The sequence below is a fragment of the Papilio machaon genome, chromosome 19 (genome assembly GCF_912999745.1).
Source record: "Papilio machaon chromosome 19, ilPapMach1.1, whole genome shotgun sequence".
NCBI lineage: Eukaryota > Metazoa > Arthropoda > Insecta > Lepidoptera > Papilionidae > Papilio > Papilio machaon.
The window spans coordinates 4,486,229-4,505,071 of NC_060004.1; the positions used below are offsets into that span (position 1 = coordinate 4,486,229).

Genomic DNA, 18,843 nt, shown 5'->3' on the forward strand with positions numbered 1-18,843 from the left:
TAACACAATGCCTTAGTGAGTTATTAAAACTACCGACACTGTGTCGTCTTGTTGGAAACGCTACACTCTAGCTTCGAGGTCGTTGCCCCCTCGAATGGACCGTCCAGTTTTATTGACCCCCTTCGTTTCCCGCTCCAGTGCAGAAATCGGATAAGAAAGGTAAGGCGCTCTTAGTGTTAGGAGGTCGTGAGATAATGGCGCATGCTATGTTACAATCGACGGAAAGCAGTTGACAGGTATACGAATGTATTGCAAAAAATCATTCGTCAAGTAATGGCATAAATGGTTTATTTTAAATCTCACGGTGCGGCGCTGCGATCGCTTGATAACTGGTAATACATTAGGAGATAAAAGATTTTATTGACTTATTATTGCTTTTAAAATTGCGGTTATACAAAAACCTTTTATCGTTTTAATGGTAAATACCTATTTGGCTAAGTGGGTATCAATACGACAACTATTTCTGTTACCATGTTATAGTAAACTATTTTGATCAGAACAGAGTAGTAATATTGTCCAAATTTACTACATTGATAGATTTATTCTCTTCCCTTTCGAGATAACAAACACAAATGCATCGGCCACACAAATTATACATAGTGTTTCGTCAGTGAAAACACACGGAAAACACTTTTAAATTATTTTATTGAATTACGTCTCGCTTCTTTTATTATACATACAAATGTGGACAACCGTTAATGTTTCCATAACGACGACGTTTCCATATTACGATATCACGCAACTGTGTGTTTTAATTATTTATACTTTGTACTCACAAGTGCACTAATTAAAGTGCACTATTCAAAGAATGTGTTTTTTATTTATTCACGAAAATAAGACAATACAGATTCTAAATTCTTAATTATTGTAATATTCATCTACTATTTTTAAAACAGTAATAGCATTTTTGTCCCTTATGTGCCCTAAACCTTTGCACAATTTTGGTCAAATTTTAGTGGAATAATCTTAAAACGCCAGAGACGATTTGTGCCCTAAAAAACTAAATAATAAAGTAAAATTCAGGTTCAAGAAAACTTCGGTTGCCCTATAACAGGTATTATTTCAATTGTTATATTTAACTCCGGCATAACAACGTATATTAGAGTCAGCTAGTAAATCCATCACCTCGAACACGAAGTATAAATCACCACAACGTCCAGTACGATATTGCAGTAGTGGGTAGCGGAAGGGGGCGTAATTCAATAAAATAATAAAGAAGAGTAAGTTTTTATACGAAGCGGTTTTGTTTACATTATTATTTACAATTTGGAGTGGACGCCTTAATTTATCGTTGGTTTCTGAAACCAAAATCTTTGTTTTTTTATATCAATAGGTGGCAAACGAGCATTCGACCACCTGAATTCGCCGAAATACCGAGGCGACCGTTGCCCATAGACATCCGCAAATTCAGATGTGTTGCCTACCTTTAATCAACGGAAAAGGGGACGCCCAGAAAGAGGATATCTCCCCTTCCTATGCGTCCTCTCTTCCGCCTAATCCACTTCCCCTTCCCATCCTTTCCTAATAGGAAAAGGGCGGAAGAGGAAAGAGGACTAAAATTAGGTCTCCGGTACCACACTCATCAGACTGTACGCGGAATTGCTTCCACATCACGCCTGTCTTCTGTGTGGTCGTGGTTTTGCACCGGTTGACCCGACCAATTCGTGCACCCAACAAATATTGTTGTTGCGGGATCTACCCCTGTTGAAATTTAATGTTGTCTAAACATATCGTCATCCCTCTCAGTATCTTTGACAAAACAGACTTAACAAAATGTTTTATATAGGGATTTTGATCTCAGAAATCAACGATTAATATTTTATAGCGCATAGAATGAGTCAGCAATAGCTTAACGTATTACAATTGCGTGAAGTGAATGACCGCGTTTACTTAATGCAATTTGAAAGTATGCCGTTACATTTCTTTTGCGAATATTTTTATGCTGTTTTTTAATCTGTGTATTTTTATTTCATAAAATTATATCACTTCTATAAATAATACTGGTTGATCATAAAAAATAATAGTATTAATTAAAAAAAACAATCAATAAGCGAAACCTCTATTCATTCACTTAGTACCTTACTAACTGGATAACTGAAACGATTTTTTTTAACATGACTAACATTTTAATAAAATCTAAACCAAATTAATCTTCTACCACTAACTTTGGCATTTAAATGCCATTTATGTTTAATTTATACTTTTAACAATTTAATGACTATATAAGCTGATTGTAAATAATAAAAATGATGCCTAAATATTCAAACAAAGACACGTTGCGCGATGCAAAGTAACTAACTACCTCTACCTCGACCTAAATAATTGTAATGAAACTCGAAATCAATCATTTGTTATTAGAACAGATATTAAGATTTAAGAATATTTTTAAATCTGTGTAATCAATTGACTACAGAAATAAATAGAATAGTTGCTCTATGGCGTTTCATGTTGTATCTTCTTATTTCAAACAATTAATGTTGCAAAATATTAATTATTGTACTTCAACTGTTACAGAACAAATCAATTACCAACTAATTGTTATTCGGTGTAACTTGATATGTTGGGCAAGAGTTTTAGTTTGAGTGCAAATTTAATATTTGTGACAATAGATGGCGTTAGTTGTTATTATCACAGCTTCACAGCTATACTCGTAGAATATTAATGAATTATAATTTTCTAATAAATATTACAGTTTTGTTTATTTTATTAAATGCCTATCACACATAAATTTTACTTAATCCAGTAGTTTCTTTCATTCTATTTACCTTAAAATGAAAATGGATTACTTTAATGCACTAACTCATGAACTAGAAATATTTAAATCCTCCTCTGTTACGGCAGTTTTCAATGAAAATGTGGGATTTTTTTTAATTCATAATTGTAGTTACAATCGTAAAGTCAAGGACATTTTTAGTACTGGACATCAAACTCTTACTCATCTCAACTAAGTATAAAAATAGAAACGAGCATTTAGATAAAACGTCGATGTGAGATCGTTTTGTAATAACCTATGTAAATAATTAACACCGAAAAATATATCAAATGTGTAAAAAAAATCAATGTAAACCAAGAAGTTTTTGCGTTTATCGATGTTTTGTAGCTTTTTTGTTACAATTCGTTTAACTATACACATGGTCTAAATACAACTTTAAAGTTAAAAGTACGTTAAATTTTTTCATTTGTATAATTTATAAAAAAAATAGTTTGTGATATCGTAAAAATAATCACCGCGTTACTGCATTGTGAACCTTAAGAACTAAGCATAAGGTCGTATTTAGAATGCAGTGCTAAACTTTTTATTATCATAATACAAGAAACCTTTAAAGAAACTGTGATACCTCATAACTAAATTAATTTAATGTATTAAATCATGTAAATATTGTTAGAAAGTGTGATAGAAAATATTATCAATTATTCAAAGAATATTGATTGAATTAAGGAATAAATGTAAGGTGACCACTAGAAGATTGAATCGGCGTAACATTATAACTTTAGATAGCGTAATTCGCCACAGTTGGGATGATTCGCCGTCGCCGTGCACAAATCCCTCTCAACTAGCTAGGTAGATGTATTATTGCCGCTTATGTCGTGTGCGGCAGGTAGAGAGGACTCCGGAATAACGAAAGAGACAAAACCATCGCAACGGCCGTAACCCGGCTACATTTTAACGCGGCCATTTAGACCGGCTATGGACTTTCTTTCAACCCCGCACCGAGGGGCCGTTGTACATTCAATCAATACAATAACCGGATCTCGATGTTCTCGCTTATATCTAAACTGACAGCGTCGGCCATTTTATACAATGCTTACGCGAAAACGGATCGCGTTATGCGAAATCTAACGTCACCGTCGTGTCGGACGGGAAAAAATAGCCTAAATACGTGTGCGATACGTTTACAAAGCGAACGATAACGGCAGGACGCCGCATCGTTTAGGCTTTGAACAATCGGTCGAGGGACGCGACGAATGTAATCTGCGATCAAAATGGAAGCGGGCGGCCATCTTAGGTCTGCCGCGAGCGAGAGAGCGCGCGGTCCGCTTCGGGAATTTGGGAAATTGGTGTTTTTTTTGTTGTAAAGAGAGCAGTATATAAGAGGTCGGTAGGCAGAGGACAGGACGGGAGCGGGGCGCGGGGAGATCTCCGCACGGCAAAGCGGTGTGAAGGGAAAGAACTGCGGTACAACTGCACAAGAGCTCATATCTCCAGATTGATCGCTGGATATCATTAAAATAGAACCAAATTACCAAAACAGACCTAAAATAATGCTGTCTAAATTGTTACATGATAGTATAAAAAAAAATAAAAAAATTGCAACATTAATTTTTTTTTCACTTACTTTTAAAAATATTTCTTTACTAAAAATAACTTAAAAGTTTCTTTTTATCATAACTAATGCATATTATTTACATATTACAAAATAATGACAGATGGTTCCATATAAATTTTCAAAAAATAACTTTATTATCACAAAAATATTTATTATCACTGCTATTTAACATCATAAAAGTAAAAATTCATGAAATAAAATGATTAACCAATTTGAAAATGTTTTACAAATCGAAACAGTATTTTATCTCCGGACCAGTCATCGTTCTCCGTTTGGCTTGTGTAGCGGCCACCTATCTTTCATTGCACGTACGCGCGGCGCGCGGGGGGGCGGTCGCCGCGCGGCATACGCGGAGCCATCTTGCTAGCGGTCGTCGAATTGCTCGCGTCTCCGCGACATAAATCGCTTTTAATTCGCACTAATTAACCGTTTAACATAATAAAAACATATTAAATAAGTGCCAAAGTACATCGGAATAGTGCCTGAACGTTGTGATCTGAAACATTGTTGACATAAATTGTGTGTGTTGTTGTTTTAGGTGTGTGCATTCCGTCTGTCTAGGTGAGTAGTCACCAGTCTTTGTGCGCGACAATTATCATTCTGATCGATTCGGCCCGCGCGGGGGTGTGCAGCCGGCCCGTTTTATATCTTTTGTTGTTTTGTAACGCTGCTAAATCAATAATTTTAGTGGCGGCTAGCTGCGGGGATCGCGTTCTTATTTCAAATCCTTTGACGTTCCGAATGCTGTCGGTGTTTTAACGGTGAGAGATTGTAACTGTTACTTCGCGAGTACATTTCACGTTGTCTTTGTAATGTGTTATGTATTGAATTAGCAAATACTGACTGTAAAAATATCGTTTAGTTTATTTGTGACTGTTCAAAAACAAAATTGTTGGTGGAAATATAATAAAACGTTGTGTTCTTCGCCGGGGTCTTTAAAAAGGTAAAGTTCTTTTTCTTTTAAGTTACATTAGTTATTTGATATCGCTTTGAAAAAAATATTTGCAATAACATATCAACATAATTCGCTTTCTCCTTATCTATTAATAGAACATCAATGTGCTAAGTATGTGTCGAAGTACCTAATGCATTTGTATAGGATTATGTCAACGTAGATATTTCATATTCAATACATGATTATAAATCAATGAAAACATCATAAAATATTTATACCTAATTTATGTTGTCTTATATTCATAAATATTCAATGTTAAAGACAGGAAAGTTTGTGAAAGTTACATATGTATTTATTTCCGACCACTTATTCAATTTATTACGGAACAAGACAAATATTTACATAATGTAACTTCAAAATGTTTTTTCCGGCCTTTAATGAGATTAAGACACTAAAGAACAATTTTATATTGGTAATTGCACGAAAAGTAATCTGAAGACTTCTTATTATGAATTGTGGTTAATGCCTGCGAAAGATAAAGTAACAAGGTCATGTAAAAGATATCCCATTCATATAAAAATATTATGTATGCTAGTTATGCCTCGCTATTGTAATGCCGCATAATATTTGATTACATCACACTTGATAACGAAACAGAATTTGATCAAAACAATCTCGACAAACAATGCCAAAAGGTAAAGACGATTTAAAATTCGAATTTGAATGCGTTAACAATCATGGCGGATAAGCAAGCATTGAGCATGAAATAATTGCATTCACAACCGCGCCTTGTGAACGACCTCACTGCTTTACTAGATATAGGCACCTATGTTTAACGAGAGTTACTGCCTGTAGCTGTTACCCGAACGTGTCAAATTGTGCCGACGCCGGCTGCCCCTTGGCATCTTTCTGCGATCTCTCCGAATTTGTCGCGTTGCCGCGGACGAGTTGGGTTCATCATTTTTTTATACACCAGATTACTTTCCGACATCGTTCGAGATGCTCCGATCGCATTTATCCGACTATTCTGGCATGTCGGCCGTCCTATACATAGGACGCCTATAAAGATTTCATTATAAAATGAGGTTATGGTTTAAAGTGATGATTCATAGGCCGTTACTGGAGGTAATTATTATCGTTTTGAAGGCATTTATTTCTTATGCTTCGTTTGTTTAATAATGAAAAAGAGTTCTAATGAGTTGATAATATGGTTAGCGCTTGGTCGCTGGCTTATTCTTTGCTCCACTTGATGGGAACATTTGAATGTCACTATTAATAACAGGTTCTTTGAATAACATTCGAGTAGAGTTTAATTGCAGGCTCACTAAATTATCCTTCCATAATTTTATATTATAGAAATGGAAAGAAATCTATCAAATGCATGTAACATGTTTCATTAGAGAAAATTAACTAGTATTTTCACAAGGATAAACTTAAAAAACAGTAATTTTTTTTTCATTTTTTTAACTAAATTTATTAATTCCTTGAGAAAAGCCTTGATTTATTTAGCTTAGCCATTAAAAATACATAGATATACCATAGTTACCGAATATTTTAGTCGAAAATATAGGACATCATTGTGTTACGATAGAGCGAAACTAGGATAATTCAGAACAGATACAGGTTTAAAAAGATCCCTGAAAAAATTTACTTTTTTCCTTTTACATCGTTGGTTCTTCTTTTAAACAATGTAATTCCGTGTCTATGATATTCTGTCTATGGCACAGAGGTCAGATTCGTATAGCCTTATTTGAAAGAAAATCGAAAGCTATAAACAACGCTTGCTTCAATAGCTTTCGAGTCCGCCTACGTAATCACTTATTGCCGTTTCTTTCTTGCTTCAGTGCCTATCTTATAAAGGTCTGTGAGTTTGGTTGTTAATTTATTTTCTATTAAGTGTTTGTGCGTCGTCGCCGCTTTAAACACAATGTTGATACCTAAGTCTAAGACTTCCTTAAAAGAAGTCTTGCTAATGGTGAAATAATTATATGAATTGGTTCAGTTTAATAAAAATAAATCTTCCCCTCGGTAATACTAGTCAATTAAGTGTCTTTTAATAATCTGTTAATTTTAACTGATAGACAGTTTAAATTTTATTAAATGGTAAATAAACAGTCACGTTCACCTCAAAAAGAAGAATAACAAGGATAACATTAGAACTCATTAAAAAATATGATCTATAAATTCAACTGAAATTAACACAACTTTGGTCATGTATATTTTGTTGTTAAATCATCCGTCAATGTGGAATTAAAGGATCTAGAGCAGGGATGGCAAACTAATGGCACGTGACATAATATTATGGTCAAAACATTGATTACAAAATTAAAAAAAAAGGTATGTTGTAGGAATAGTAGGTACGAGGAACGAACTCGAGTGTTCCCGACGCTACGAAATGTTCACAATAATCACAAACTATTTGATGGCACGTGTATAACTTTATTAAACATTTCTCTACAAAAATGTCATATTGAAATATAAAGGTTCGCCATCCCTGACCTAGAAGATACAACAGAGCCGTTGATCGTAAAATAACACGATCTAATCATTTACCTTAATATATATTTACATAGCTTGCATCAGAGTCACGTTTTGTGACAAGTAAGAATTCGTTAATTATGTACGTTTAAAGCCTCAAAGATGTACCTGATTTAATACGTACGACCTTGTGCCGGATTTCATTTCTATCATTTATATGACACGTATAGAAGTTGGAGATTGGTCTTGAAATTGTTAATTAGTGCGAGAGATATTTTCAGATGCGTTTGTGAACGTGTAAATTTGATCACAGTCCAAAACATATCGTTTATTGAACTCGAATATGTTTATTTTTATTAGCTGTTCGATTTCGTTGAAAATAATATCAACTTTTGTAAATTCTGAATACGCAGTTTTATATTAGCAACAAATTTTAAATAGTAGCATTTGCTCGCGACTCCGACCGTGTGGAATTAAAAAAAAATCTTGATTTACCATTGTGTCCTTCGAGACGATGTTCTACATCTATGACTTTTAGAGAGATACCTTGAACCGCTCTGGAAATACTTTCTAACAAACATTCATCCAAACATTCAAACTTTCACATTTATAGTATTAATAAGTAATAGCAACAGCAATAAAACATATGATTCCACTTCAATCTTAATTTAGATACGATAAAATTCATAGGTATTCATAGATATATCGCCTCACTTGTGTTAAAGTTTATAAAGATAATATAAGATAATAAGTCTTTAAACTTTCCTAATAATTACATTGTAAAATTAAAAATGGTGAAATCTGATTGACGATTCCTGAGATTATCGTTGTAGAATAAACTCTTCAGCTTCACTATAAGCCTTCTTGCGTGGTAAATTCTTACTATGATATTAAAAAACTCATAGTAATGTGCTGAACTTCTATATGTATAAGATGATATTAGATGATACGTCTTCCTCCCTCACTGATGTATTGCTTGACGACAGTAATAGGTGCTCTCATCAATACGTGAGTACATTTATAAATATAATAATGCGTCATAAAACATGTGGTTATAGAATTGGTTTGTAGCTATTCAATTTCTTATCTGTTATATTTACTACATAAATCTTTTCCTATATAGTTGTTTTTAACAAATACATAACCTTTTTCTTAATTAATATGTTTGATAACTAACTAATCTAGCCACTATAGAATTTATGTTCTAAGTGTTTTGGCCTAAATCTAAACATTTCTTATTTTATTGTAAATATTTTCTTCAATTGAATTAAAACCACTACCGCCTTATTATAAAACGTGGTCTAACAATAAAACCTGGTTTAAACCTACATTCGAAGTGGTTTATTTAAAATTCATATTACAAAACTTAGTTTAACGTTAAACCTGGACTACCTATGGTAACAACTTTAAACCATTGCGTTCCCAGGTTTAACTATTTAGACCACAGATTTAGACTTATGTCAAAAGTGTAAAATTTAAGGTTATTCATTTGAATTTGCTATCCGCTTAGTTACGAGTTTTGTGCCTTATCGGATTTTTGTTAAAAATCTGATTTGGTTAATTTAATGGACATGGAAGACATTGATGATATTAAAACATCTCCAATATTAGAAATGTCACGTCAACCTAATAAACGTCGAGTTCGTTTGGATCCTTTAGTTGAATTGTCGAATGAAGATTTAAGACAAAAGTACCGATTTACTAAACGTTTTGCGGAAAAAATAGTGGATCGAAAAAGTAACGCACGATTGTGCGACTAATTGACGCAGTATTTCCTAAAATATTAAAAATTAAATAATTCTTCCGGATCAAAGAAAGTTTTTAAACGTAGTAGTAAATGAAGTAGTAGGTAATTAATTATTTACTTTCTTCTCAGAAGTCCAATTTGCAGATCATTTTGCATATCGTTGATCCATTTTCAATTAGTTTATTGACAATTACACACGTAAAAGCAAAGATCGCGCGGGGCGGGCACTTTCGAAAGAATTCCGTTTGACGTGCTTTATTCTATTCCATTTTATATACATACCCGATAAAAGATAGCCAGATGTTACAACTTTCGCAGAAACGGAACGTTTATTATCGAATGACATTTAGTGAGCGAATGATTATCTGTCATAATCGATTGACCGTGGTTCAAATTCTTAGTTTATGAAGTTCTGCTTTGGTCTACGTTTTGTAATACGGATTCATTTAGACCATGGTTTTAGAGATTAAGCTAGACTACGTAGTTCGGGTTTAAACCAGAGTTGTTGAGATTTTTTGTAATAAGGCGGCTAATGTCTTGAAGTTGTACAGTTCCTAAAACTGGTCACTTATGGAGAAAGTTTTTTTCTTGCCCCTTAATGTCTATATCACTTGTTAATTTTGAAACTGGTTACATGTCTCGCGAATACAAAGTATGTACTTTTGAAACCATTTTTTTTTTCTTCAAAAGATGTAAGATGATCGTCGTAAACGAAAGAATGTACGTCCACTCAAATGGTTTTACGACCAAAACGAAAAAATGCAAAGGATTCTTACCCTTATTTGGTAGACGTTTTGTCTTTAAATGGCTTGCACCACCATTCCGTGTGGACTCCCAACAGACTTGTTGCTCGGTTCAGGGACTTAGAACTTGCAAAATTACTTTTTATTTGACATTCTTTGACGTTTTCATACAGTGAGCCCATCTCCTCCGACGACGCGATGTGGGTCCTTTGTTAGTCTTAATAAATGTTAACTTGAAACGCATTTTGAATAAGCGGTAACGACTTCTTTACGAAAAATTACGTTCCAAAAAAGTGACATGAATTTACCCAACATATTTTAAATAAATAAAATTAAATTGAACTGAACATCATCAATACATTCATCATCATACAATTATCATTTGCTCTTAACTTATAGGAGATAACTTCAATGAACGATATTTTTCAGCCTTCAAAAACAACATCCTATCTTCATAGTCTTAAAATCTCACCATGGTTCTATAAAAAAGTCATTGCTATAACCAACAAGTCTTAGATTCCCTCAAGCACTAAACAAAATGTATTTTGCTATAACTAAAATTATTTTTATTCTAATATTAATCTTGCTATTCGAATTGAGTAAAATAGCGGCTAACTTGTGTACTATTGTGAGGTAAAATTCGTAGTGCGTTCACAAGGTACAGCAATGCAGCCAGCAGCGGCTTGCCATGTAAATGTAGGTCACCGCAGGCCGGCCGGGATCACATCAAGTCACTGCCAGCCTAACGCCTACCCCTCTCAATCCCCCCAACCCGCGCACCTTATACCTTCTCAATCGATACTAATGTTGACCTTTCAGGGATTGAAAGTTTTATTGATTCTATTTGTCTTTGAATTATTAACAAGTAATCTTCGTCGTGGTAGAAAACACTAATGAGACATATTAATGAAGTTTATTGTCGTTATTTATGAAAAGAAATGAAAAACACAATGGCAACATCAACTAACGTAATAAAACCAAACAGGAATGAAACCAATAATCAAGTAAATATTTTCATTTCCTTAAGAATCATCTGTTTTAACTAAAACTCTTCTAGTACATAATTATTTGTGATATTTGAGTGCAAGAAATTTTTGTAATATTTTGATTTTTAAACAATTTTAATAAAGAAATAAAGATTAAAACTACCCAAAGTCCCTGATCCACAGCATGTTAGGAGAACGAGAGGACGGCATAGAGCCGCCCTAAAAAGCTAAAATTCTTCAAAACTTAATAGGAATTTAGTGGTATCTGATATAGAAAATTTAAAATAATCTGTAATTATACAGCTAGATTAGACGCTTATTAGACGTTTTATCTTTTCTTTAATATGTCCTCTGTTGTGCTTCAGGTTTTATAGTCCTATATATATATTATTCTACAACGGTTAACTGTTATCGTTCATATGTTTTTGTGGCCCACAAACTTGTTTAGCTATAATTAATAAAACAATTTACTCACTATATTTGTGATAAAAATAAAACTCGATTTACATTTTAAATACCACTTACAGGCCTGTTTAATTATATTCCTTAATTAATAAAGATGTAGATTGTGGCAAGAACAAACCGATGTGAATTAAAAAGGCCTATCTAAAGTAAAAAAAATTGTGTGTGCTTGTAATTTGCAATTAAAATAACAAAAAAATTACAATTTATTTAAAAAAAAAAATGGTTAAAAGATGAAGAGCCGTGAGGATATCCGTCCAAGCTCCTTAGCGTTAAAAGCGAATTTGTGTTTCAGTTGTGAACCATCTAATCGACACAATTAAATGTAAAAAAAATAAACAACGCTAGTTTTAGTTACGTTTGTTTGTTACAATTTTTATAATGAAACTGCAAACCGCATAAAATCTACGTATTGCAATCAACTTTAAATACGTGACAGATTATTCTCGTTCAATATAATTTAAGTTGGCCTGTAGTCTATATTTAGTTACGACAGGAGTGCAGGTAATCAAACAGCTAAACAATCCGTTGGACATGAGTCAGCCGTGAGTCATGGCCTCATTATCTCTTCAAGCGAGCTCGGCTACCTAACGCATCGATGTGAACGTCTTGCCACCAAATTTATAGTCAGCCTTTCAATGTATTAAATCAAATTATATTTAACTTGATCGACAATATTAGAAAGTCTAACAATAGCGTATTTTTTATAATGTTAAAACATCTGTAAAAGGTTAGGCTCTGCTAATATCGTTTAATTTACTACTTCAACGGTGGTAGACGCCAGTAACAACAAACAGCAGAATTGGCCGACTCGCCCGGTGAAATACAACGATCACACAGCAGACAGACATCAAGTGGAAGCAATTCTGCTTCGTGTGATGAGTGTGCGTTCGGTAGTATTAATGTTAGTCCCATTTCCCTTCCCAACCTTTTTTATAAGGAAATAAGAATAGAAAGGGATATAACCTTTTTCTGTGCATTCCCTCCTCCGTCGATTAAAGGCAACGCATCTGCAATAGCAGATGTCTATGGGCATCGGTCGATTCGCTATTTTGTCGTATTCACTTGGCCGCTTGCTTGTTTGTAACCTTATGATATAAAAAAATAAGAATCATCAGTTTAAAAACATCCTCTATTGGTATGCGTATTAAAGTATCGTCACAACGTAACCTTGCTCTTAACCTTCGTTGCTTCTGGATAATGTAGATGTTAAATAGTAAAAGAATTATGTATAATTTGGTCCGATAAATTAAGAGATTGTTAGAGGCTCTAACAGGTTAGGTTTTTGTTTCAAAATATGTTAACGACAAATTCAATATTTGACTCCGTATAAAATATACAAATTCTACGTTAAAGTATGACGAAACTGTAATTTCACAAAAAAAAACTATTTTAACAAACTAGTAATAAATTAAGAGAAAAATATTTTTAGTAACAATACAACGACGTACCAACAGCAGTATTAACTTTACATTGTTTCTACATTAAGTACAAAACCTGTTACATTGGGAATAATGCAATCTTCCAGGTGTACGAATTTTATGAGTATTCTTTAACGTGCGTTTCCACTGTCGAAAAGCATGTATTAAATATATTTTCATCCATATCATTCTCCTACTCTCGGCAGTAAAAACGATTACATTGTCATTATATGTTTGTTCTAGAAGTTACTATTTGTAACTTTAAAAGAAATATCTATAATTCTTACTAATAAATCATTAATAATTAATTAATGAACACGTTTTTAGAGTCTTAATATGCTTATCGTATTAATATGTTTATCGCTAGTTAAATACCTTTGATGTAACCTTGAGCGCCACCTTGCGTTCGTTCAGGTCACTTGTCATCTCGTAAATCGCGATCCTTTTATTCGTTTGCTATATTCGTGACATGTTTTATAACAATACAGAATGGCCAAAGTAAAAACTCAATCGTCTATATGGATTATTCACATTTCAAGCGCACAACTTGTAAAAAGAACATCGTCATAAGTTTGAGCGTTAATATTTTATTATAGAGCACATATTTTAATGATAATACGGTGATAGACAGCAAGAACGATTTTTTAAAAAGATATATTAATTTATTCGTCTTTTAATAATGCCAGGTCCACCAAGTTCCTTTAATACACCTGAAATGCCTAGTTTTTTTTTTAGAATAACTTACTGCTTTGTAATTTAAATTTAGATTGAAGTATTTTACACCCTGCTGTTGTTTAATACATTATCTTATTAATATTGATAGACTAATAAAGCATAACATATTTATATATAAACATGCTGTTGCTCGCGACTCCGTCCGCGCGTAATTTAAATAAAACGTAATACTAGCCTATGTGTTCTTCCAGATTATGTTCCACATCTGTGACAAATTTCATCAAGATCCGTTGAGCCGTTCGGAGATACCTTCAAACAAACATCCATCCATTCATCCATCCATCCGTCCATTTAAAAATTCGCATTTATAATATTAGTATGATGAAAAATAAAAATAAAACCACAACAATTGAACTCCTCTGCTAGATACTAGTCTTTACTTGTAACTGTTATTATATTTATTAATAGGAATATGATAAAGAGGAAGGATTTGTGTGTTTGTGACGAATAAAGTAAAAAACTACTGGTCCGATTTAAAAAATGCTTTCACTCTTAAAATGCTACATTATCTCCGAGTAACATAAGCTATAAAAAAACCGTGCGAAGCCGAGGCGGGATTAGTTTTCTTATAAGAATAATTGTTAAGGGAACTGGAGTATAGTTGATGTTTGGTGACTACCTGTCCCATGTCTGTTCTTTGAAAAGCAAGATAATGCTTTGTACCAAGTATTGTTCCTTTGTTATAATTGTATACAAGGTCATTATATAACTAAGCTGTTGGACTTTTCAAGAACTACATAATACTTAATAATAAAACATGCAATTAAAATAATCTGTAACGCAGTGTTTAATTGTAATTGATATTTTTTATTTACATAATTGATAATCTCTGTAAAACTATTGGAGCGATTGTCATAATTAATTTCACGCCGGCTGTCGACAACAACTTCGTCCGCACGATTAAAAAAAAAATAGTTAGTAGCGTATTTTTCAGACTAAGTATTACATGTATGCCAAATTTCAACGACATCCGTTTAGACGTTCTGGAGATGCCTAATAACAAACATCCATCCATCTAAATGTTGGCATTTTTAATATTAGTAAGATTATTTAAGTACCTTATATTTGTTTACTTTATTACCTACGAACTAGGAAACTATTAATTCATTACCTACATATGATTTTGGCGATCGAAGAACCTTACGACCGATGCGTCCATTTTGCGTCACCAAAATATATTTTGTTAGTCTCTATCTCTACTGCTCCAAGTCTTTCCAACTTGCGACATAACCTAATAGATTTGTTTTTTAAAATTATAAAACATTATTAGCGACAGCGAATTTATCTCAAAATATGTTAATTAATTAAGAAACGGCTTAACTCACGTTTGATCGTCCGGTGACGGCACCGACTAGTTTCGAACCCATCGGGGGTCCATCTTCAGGGCGAGTGTTTAATCCGAAGACTTCGCGGTCGCGTCGCGTGCGAGACGCTGAAGATGGACCCCCGATGGGTTCGAAACTAGTCGGTGCCGTCACCGGACGATCAAACGTGAGTTAAGCCGTTTCTTAATTAATTAATTATGATGTCTCACGAAAGTTTAAACAATTTAATCAAAATATGTTGTTTTTATTAAAATTAGTATAACATAATATGCTCTTAATATCAACATATTACTATGTAGGAATTCAATCGTAGTAATGCAGCATGAAAGCAGTCATAACAGGCGATTGTATGAGAAAACGGGTGAGATATTATTTTATCAATTTGTCGAGTATGCGACTGGCTTCCTTCCAGCGCCACCGTTAGCAAAGCGCCAACCCGATGTTATGAAGGACAAAGGAAACGGCGCCAGAACTCTACATTTTCTTATACTTTGATAATGTAATTTATTATAATTTTTATTTGATAATTTTTTCATTACTGTAAAGTTATACTGTATTACTCCAAAAATATAGATACACACTGTTTATTTAAACACGTCAAAGTCCATTTTTTTAACTCTGACACCGTTGATTGTTATTATGGACGTCAACGTGGTCATGTTTCACCAAATATATGTATTGACCACCCTTCTTTCGGTATAAATACTTCATTATTTATTTGCCAAAACCGCATTTCTGGAACCTACCCGGTATCTTACTAATATTATGAATGCGAATATTTAGATGGATGGATGGATGTCTGCTAGAAGGTATCTCCGTAACGGCTCAACGAATCTCGCTAAAATTTGGCATAGATGTAAAATATAGTCTGGAAGATACATAGGCTACTTATCTAGGTTTATTTTTAAATTCCGTGTGGACGGAGTCTCAGGTGATAGCTAGTACATATTATAATAATCAAGACTTCGCGTAACGCTATAAAATGGTTGACATATGTTTAAGGCAAAAATGTAACTGAAAAACTGTCTAATATTTTTATGGTTAGGCCCTTATGTAAGGATATAAAGTTTTAAGATAGGAGTTTCTTAAGTTTTCTTTGCGTTGTGTATAGCCTACCGTGTGTGTAGTACCTTTTAAATTACCAAGGCATGTTTAAGTTTAAATCTAATAATGATGTGAGTTACATGTCACAATATAAGGTTATGTTGTAAGTATTTAATTCGACAGATTAACAAAGGTGACCTTGTTGTTGCCGTAGACATTTCAAGGCTTTGTACTAGCGCGTGTTGTACCATTACACCGCGGATTACAAGAAATGTGTATTATGTTTAGAACGGCACTTAAATACTACGCGAGACTGATGATGGCGGTAATTAGCATCCATAAATTACACGTGTAACTTTGCGAATTAAAACTCAATAGGTATCAAGATCAGAGCCCTAATTCCAGTAATAAACAAAGACTTGTTAACTCGCATTTTTTAGACACAGGTTTAAGCCTATGCCGGGTTTACCTGATGTTTAGCTACCTTACATATTCCGTACGGAAGGTCGATTTCTTATTCTCTATCAGCCGTCATGTCTGAATTCATCATCATTATTTTTATATTATACTAGCTTTTACCCGCGACTCCGTCCGCGCGGAATAAAAAATAGAAAACGGGGTAAAAATTATCCCATGTCCGTTTCCTGGTTCTAAGCTACCTGCCCACCAAATTTCAGTCAAATCGATTCAGCCGTTCTTGAGATATAAAAAGTGTAACTAACACAACTTTCTTTTATATATATAGATATGTCTCTCATCTCTAAATTATCGTATGTAAGGTGACCATAATTACCCTAAATATATATATAACACAGATGGCGCTGTATGAACGAGTAATACGTAAAACAATTGCAATGAAGTCATATTAAAGAGCATTACAAAAGCAAGCACTGTCATGTACCTAACAGTGTAATTGCTGAGTTCATTCGATCGTGACGGTCGAAGTAGAAATACGGTATATCGCATGGTTATTATCTTACTTCTTACTAATATCATAAATGCGAATGTTTGGATGGATGTTTGTTTGAAGGTATCTCCGGAACGGCTCAACGGATTTCGATGAAATTTGGCATAGATGTAGATCATAGCCTGAAAGAATATATAAGCTACGTAATAAGTTTTTTTTAATTCCGCATGGACGGAGTTGCGAGCGACAACTAGTAAAACGTATTGGTCAAATAACAACTTTGTCATCATGGAATATAACATTCTGGTGTCATTAAATTGTAACAAAGCGATTCAATCTTTACTCTTTCTCTGGGAATATTTAAGTATGTGTTAACGTTTTTGTTTTGCTATACTGGAGATATTTTATACAAAATATTCGCGTATTTACTAGAGTTGTATGATATAATGCATACCATACATGTTATCACTCCAAACAAATTATTTCAAATATCAGTCGTATTTTAAAATGATTCATTTATTTTCATTGAGATGAATCATGGCAGATTGTATTATTGTGCGTGGGAGGAAAGAAATAATATAATGTAAGTAGGGATATACGTATGATTATGAATTAGGTGAAATATACATTTATAAAAAACTGTCCATTAATATTCCTAAAGACATGCTTTTTTCTCTCACGGAAGACAAGCATTTTAGCATACATGAGGTTTTTATTTGAAGATATAATACTAGCCAATGATCAAACTTGAAAAAAAGGCAAATGCCATGTGAACAGGTTAGAAATGTCCGTTAATATCGACACAAGTATGCGAGAGGGCATTTCCGATGTGACGGTGAGCAACGGATCGATGGCTTATATCGTCGTTTGGCGTCAGCGCGATCGAGACAAAGCCGCCTCGAGACGAGGGCTGTTTTTTGTCCGACATCAAATGGAACTTCGCTTCTTAAAAGAGAAATATTTTGAGCGGCGTCAGACAATTTATAATGTTATTTTTTATTACATATGGTAGCTGGTTTGTTATCAATTTAGTGGCAGAAGTAAAAAACATTCTCAAACTTTTAAGCGATGGAAATCTTAATTTTTGTAATCCAACATTATTTTATAACTTTAGTTATATATAACTAGCTGTCGCCCGCGACTCTTTCCGCGCGGCATTATTAATAAAACTTAATAAGTAGCCTATGTGTTCTTCTAGACTATGTTCTACATCTGTGCCAAATTTCACTATGATCCTTTGACCCGTTCCGGAGATACCTTCAAACAAACATCCATCCATCCATCTAAACATTCGCATTTATAATATTAGTGAGATTTGAAGAAATATCATATCATTATATTTTGCTTCGTGCAGTTTATTGCACCGAGTGATCTAACGTTTGATGTCCATAAAACTAAACAATAAATAACTCAGTCGGTTAGTTTTTATTTGGCAATAAGGAAAATAAACTTATGTACCACAATAAATATTATTTATTGATTCTTTTGTGAATCGAACGCATTTTGTGATTTGCATCATTCCGTTCGTTACAATACGTGAGATGGTTTGTATTCGAAAACATGGCGTAACAATGCTGACATTAGCTGTCCGCTGTTCTGTCTAGATTTAATTACATTTATAAGTTTAGTACCTAAACATAGTAGTCGTTACGACACGCACAAAACATACGACTTAGATTTAAAGTAAATGTAGTAGTCTTTTTCTAACAAGCGACAGTTCATTTATTATATTCCAATAAATTAACATATATTTCCACATATTTATTACTTAA

The 18,843-nt window shown here is 33.5% G+C and overlaps 1 protein-coding gene across 1 annotated transcript in view; it reads left to right on the forward strand.

The window, feature by feature from the left end:
- Positions 1-4,690: 4,690 nt before the first annotated feature.
- The window catches only part of LOC106715191 (bromodomain adjacent to zinc finger domain protein 2B), a 58,273-nt gene continuing 44,120 nt past the window's right edge, over positions 4,691-18,843 (forward strand). Inside the window, exon 1 of the mRNA XM_045682687.1 lies at positions 4,691-5,271. The gene's annotated coding sequence lies outside the window, so the exon portion shown is untranslated. The remainder of the gene's footprint in view (positions 5,272-18,843) is intronic.